Source organism: Simochromis diagramma, unplaced genomic scaffold, assembly GCF_900408965.1.
Source record: "Simochromis diagramma unplaced genomic scaffold, fSimDia1.1 OVJJ01000302.1, whole genome shotgun sequence".
NCBI lineage: Eukaryota > Metazoa > Chordata > Actinopteri > Cichliformes > Cichlidae > Simochromis > Simochromis diagramma.
Window position 1 is genome coordinate 6,834,040 of NW_024386792.1, and position 6,083 is coordinate 6,840,122.

Sequence of the window (6,083 nt, forward strand, 5' to 3'; positions counted from 1 at the left end):
ACAGGATTTTGTATTGCAAAGCTGTAAAGTTTGAGTAAGAGGAAGGAGGGAGTGCTGTGGATTCAGGCAGTACCAGGCGTAGAGATTAGATAGTTTCATATATTTCGCATATATTTCAACATGAATGTCCATGGAAGGACTTGTTTTCCAGCACATCCCACAGATGCTCAACTGTGGTGTTGACTAAAAAAAATGAGTTTGAGTCAACACCTCAAACTCATTATTGTGATCCTCAAACCATTCCTGGACCATTTTTAGTTTGTAGCAAGATGCATTACTCTGCTGAAATTAGTGTCAGATTACTTTATTAATCCCTAAGGAAATTATGTGGTTACAGTTGCTCCAAGACAACAACAGTAACAGACTGAACTAAATTAAATAATACAATATATTACAAAGTTTACAAAATATAAGAAATAGCTCTAATATATACAAAAAGCTCCAATTATCAATATCCAGAATATTACAGAGGTGAAATATAAATGATTGGAATTTTACTCTAAACTGTAAAACTTGTTATTTGTTATTTTCACTGTCGAGGATGTGCAAAAGGGTGTAACTACTGCAGTGTTTACAGTGCATTTGATGGAGGAGTTGTACAGAGAGATGGCCATAGATAGGAATGATTTCCTGTGTCATTCAGTTGTGCCTTTCTGTAATCTCAGTGTCACACTGAACGTGCTCCTGACTAGCAAGCATGTCGTGGAGTGGGTGGAAGGTTTTGTCCAGCATTTTCATTATCTTGGACAACATCCTGCTCTTAGACACTACTCTAAGAGATTCCAGCTCCATCTCCACAACATTACTGGCCTTGCTGATCAGTTTATTGAGTCTGTTGGAATCTGCATCCCTCAAGCTGCTGCCCCAGCATGCAACAGCATAGAGGATGGCACTGGCCACAGCAGACCCATAGAAAGTCCTGAGCATTGTCTGACAGATGTTAAAAGACCTAAGCTGCCTAAGAAAATAGAGATGACTCTGGCCCTTCCTGTAAAGTGCAGATGTGTTTTAACCCAGTCCAGTTTATTATCTATGCATACTCCAAGGTTTTTACAGTCCTACAAACGTTCACATCGACTCCCTGGACTGAAACAGGGGTCACAGGTATCCTGGTCCTCCTAAAGTCCACAATCAGTTCTTTGGTCTTTGTCAAATTGAGCTGCAGATGATTCTGCTTGCACCATGTGACAAAAGAGTCAACCACACTCTATTACTGCATCTCATCACCCTCACTGATGCATCCAACCACCGCAGAGTCATCAGTAAACCTCTGAAGATGGCAGGTCTTTGTGCATTGGCTCAAATCTGTGGTGTAGAGGATGAAGAAGAAAAGGGAGAGGATGGTCCCTTGTGGTATAGAGACCATAGCTGTTCCCATCAAAGTACATGATCCGCAGGAGTAGGGGGTACATGTCAAAGTAACACCCACATGAATGGCAGGACCGATGGTTTCCAGCAAAACACTGCAATACACGCAGTTAGGAGAGAGACAACTTTTTTTAAAGTTTGATTTTGTACATTACCACAATGAATTTTAAATTAAAAAACTTAGATCAAGTTGAAGTGCAGACTTTCAGCTTTATTTCAGTGGGGTGAATAAAAAGATTGCATAAAAATGTGAGGAACTAAAGAATTTTAAAGTAACTGGACAAATTAAAAACTGTAATTAAAATGTTTATTTCTAATACTTAGTTGAAAACCCATTGTTGGAAATGATAGCGGAAGTCTTGAAATTATGGACATCACCAATGCTCGACTGTGTTAAGATCAGGTGACTGATTTGGATCTTCAAAAATATTCCACTTCTTTGCATGAATAAACTCCTGGGTTGCTTTGGCTATATGTTTTGGGTCATTGTCCATCTGTATTATGAAACACCGACCAACCAATTTAACTGCATTTAGCTGGATTTGACCAGACAGCTTGTCTCTGAACACCTCCTCCTCCTGCTTGTGTCCAGTGTTACATCGTCAATAAACACTAGTGTCCCAGTGCGGCTGGCAGCCATGCACGCCCAAGCTATCACACTGCCTCTGCTGTGTTTTATAGATGATGCGGTATGCTTTGGATCATGAGTTGTTCCACACCTTCTCCACACTTTTTTCTTGCCATCATTCTAATAGATGTTGATTTTTTTTTCGTTTATTATTATTATTATTTTTTTTTAGCAAAGTCCAAACTGTCTTTCTATTTTTGAGGCTTATGAGTGGCTTGCACCTTGCAGTGAACCCTTTATTTACTTTCATGCAGTCTTCGTTTTATGGTAGACTTGGATATCGATATGGCTACCTCCTGGAGAGTGTTGTTTACTTGGTTGGCTGTTGTGAAGGGGTTTCTCTTCACCATAGAAATTATAATAAACTTTGATTTTTTCTGTTTTCACAGCTTAAGGATGGCTTGTTTCACCTGCATTGAGAACTCTTTTGACAACATGTTGTCCATTCACAGCAAAATCATCCAAATACCAGCACCACACCTCAAATTGACTCCATGTCGTTTATCTGTTTAATTGATAAAGGCAATGAAGGAACTGCCCACACCTGCCCATGAAACAGCCTTTGAGCCATTGTCCAATTGCTTTTGATTGCTTTTGATTCCTTTAAAAATGTTAAGTAGGACAGTAGGACAAATATATATATGTATATATACACACAAATATATATATATATGTATATATATATATATATATATATATATATATATATATATATATATATATATATATATATATATATATATATATATATATATATAAAAACACCCAGCACGCCCCTGCGGGCGGTTTATCCTTCAAGCTCGGGTCCTCTACCAGAGGCCTGGGAGCTTGAGGGTCCTGCGCAGTATCTTAGCTGTTCCCAGGACTGCGCTCTTCTGGACAGAGATCTCCGATGTTATTCCCGGGATCTGCTGGAGCCACTCGCCTAGTTTGGGAGTCACCGCACCTAGTGCTCCGATTACCACGGGGACCACCGTTACCTTCACCCCCCACATCCTCTCGAGCTCTTCTCTGAGCCCTTGGTATTTCTCCAGCTTCTCGTGTTCCTTCTTCCTGATATTGCTGTCATTCGGAACCGCTACATCGATCACTACGGCCGTCTTCTTCTGTTTGTCTACCACCACTATGTCCGGTTGGTTAGCCACCACCATTTTGTCCGTCTGTATCTGGAAGTCCCACAGGATCTTAGCTCGGTCATTCTCCACCACCCTTGGGGGCATCTCCCATTTTGACCTCGGGACTTCCAGGTTATACTCGGCACAGATGTTCCTGTACACTATGCCGGCCACTTGGTTATGGCGTTCCATGTATGCCTTGCCTGCTAGCATCTTGCACCCTGCTGTTATGTGCTGGATTGTCTCTGGGGCATCTTTACACAGCCTGCACCTGGGGTCTTGCCTGGTGTGATAGACCCCAGCCTCTATGGATCTTGTACTCAGAGCTTGTTCTTGTGCTGCCATGATTAGTGCCTCTGTGCTGTCTTTCAGTCCAGCTTTGTCCAGCCACTGGTAGGATTTCTGGATATCAGCCACCTCCTCTATCTGCCGGTGGTACATACCGTGCAGGGGCCTGTCCTTCCATGATGGTTCCTCGTCTCCCTCCTCTTTCTTGGGTTTCTTCTGCCTGAGGTATTCACTGAGCACTCGGTCAGTTGGGGCCATCTTCCCAATGTATTCTTGGATGTTCGTTGTCTCATCCTGGACTGTGGTGCTGACACTCACCAGTCCCCGGCCCCCTTCCTTCCGCTTAGCGTACAGCCTCAGGGTGCTGGACTTGGGGTGAAACCCTCCATGCATGGTAAGGAGCTTTCTTGTCTTTATGTCAGTGGCTTCTATCTCCTCCTTTGGCCAGCCTATTACCCCAGCAGGGTACCTGATCACGGGCAGGGCGTACGTGTTGATGGCCCGGATCTTGTTCTTACCATTCAGCTGACTCCTCAGGACTTGCCTGACCCTCTGCAGGTACTTGGTGGTTGCAGCCTTTCTAGCGGCCTCTTCATGGTTCCCATTCGCCTGCGGGATCCCCAGGTACTTGTAACTGTCCTCTATGTCTGCAATGTTGCCTTCTGGTAGTTCAATCCCCTCAGTTCTGACTACCTTCCCTCTCTTTGTTACCATCCGACTACACTTCTCCAGTCCGAACGACATTCCAATGTCATTGCTGTATAGCCTGGTAGTGTGGATCAGTGAATCGATGTCTCGTTCACTCTTGGCATACAGCTTGATGTCATCCATGTACAGGAGGTGGCTGACAACTGCTCCGTTCCGTAGTCGGTATCCGTAGCCAGTCTTGTTAATGATCTCACTGAGGGGGTTCAGGCCTATGCAGAACAGCAGTGGGGACAGAGCATCTCCTTGGTAGATCCCGCACTTGATGGTGACTTGTGCTATGGGCTTGGAGTTGGCCTCTAGTGTTGTACGCCACATCCCCATTGAGTTCCTGATGAAGGCTCTTAGGGTCCCATTGATCTTGTACAATTCTAGGCATTCCAGTATCCAGCTGTGGGGCATTGAGTCATAGGCCTTCTTGTAATCAATCCAGGCAGTGCACAGGTTGGTCAGTCTGGTCTTGCAGTCTCGGCTGACTGTTCTGTCTACCAGTAGCTGGTGTTTTGCGCCTCTGGTATTCTTGCCAATTCCTTTCTGTGTCCCACTCATGTATTGACCCATGTGCCTGTTCATCTTAGCCGATATGATGCCTGACAGGAGCTTCCATGTAGTACTGAGGCAGGTTATTGGTCGGTAGTTGGAGGGGACCGGTCCCTTCTTGGGGTCCTTGGGGATCAGGACCGTCCGACCTTCGGTTAGCCATTCCGGGTGTCTCTCGTTAACTAGCAGCTGGTTCATTTGTGCTGCCAGACGCTCGTGGAGTGCAGTCAGCTTCTTTAGCCAGTAGGCGTGAACCATGTCGGGCCCTGGTGCTGTCCAACTCTTCATACTGGAGACCCTTTCTTGGATATCTGCCACTGTGATGGTTACTGGACCCTGTTCAGGGACAACCTGAACAGGGTCCAGTCCAACCACGATTACCGACACTAATATATATATATATATATATATATATATATATATATATATCTATATATATCCATAGGTCCGTCATCCTATTCATGTAGCCCCTTTCGGCAGCACAAGAACAAGCTCTGAGTACAAGATCCATAGAGGCTGGGGTCTATCACACCAGGCAAGACCCCAGGTGCAGGCTGTGTAAAGATGCCCCAGAGACAATCCAGCACATAACAGCAGGGTGCAAGATGCTAGCAGGCAAGGCATACATGGAACGCCATAACCAAGTGGCCGGCATAGTGTACAGGAACATCTGTGCCGAGTATAACCTGGAAGTCCCGAGGTCAAAATGGGAGATGCCCCCAAGGGTGGTGGAGAATGACCGAGCTAAGATCCTGTGGGACTTCCAGATACAGACGGACAAAATGGTGGTGGCTAACCAACCGGACATAGTGGTGGTAGACAAACAGAAGAAGACGGCCGTAGTGATCGATGTAGCGGTTCCGAATGACAGCAATATCAGGAAGAAGGAACACGAGAAGCTGGAGAAATACCAAGGGCTCAGAGAAGAGCTCGAGAGGATGTGGAGGGTGAAGGTAATGGTGGTCCCCGTGGTAATCGGAGCACTAGGTGCGGTGACTCCCAAGCTAGGCGAGTGGCTCCAGCAGATCCCGGGAATAACATCGGAGATCTCTGTCCAGAAGAGCGCAGTCCTGGGAACAGCTAAGATACTGCGCAGGACCCTCAAGCTCCCAGGCCTCTGGTAGAGGACCCGAGCTTGAAGGATACACCGCCCGCAGGGGCGTGCTGGGTGTTTTTTTTTTTTTTTTTATATATATATATATATTACTAGTTATGCCACACATTTGTGACGACTGGCAGTGAGTCTTTCACGTAACTGTGGATGAATTTTAGCCCACTCTCTTTCTTTAGTTTGAATTCAGCCACATTGCTGTTTTTATATGATTTCTTGATTCCACGTGACTGAGTGGCTGTTCTTAGTTTTCCAAAACATGTGAATCACAGTTAAAAGATGATTTTGGCAGATGGGAGGAAATTATGTAAGACAAAAAAATAATAAA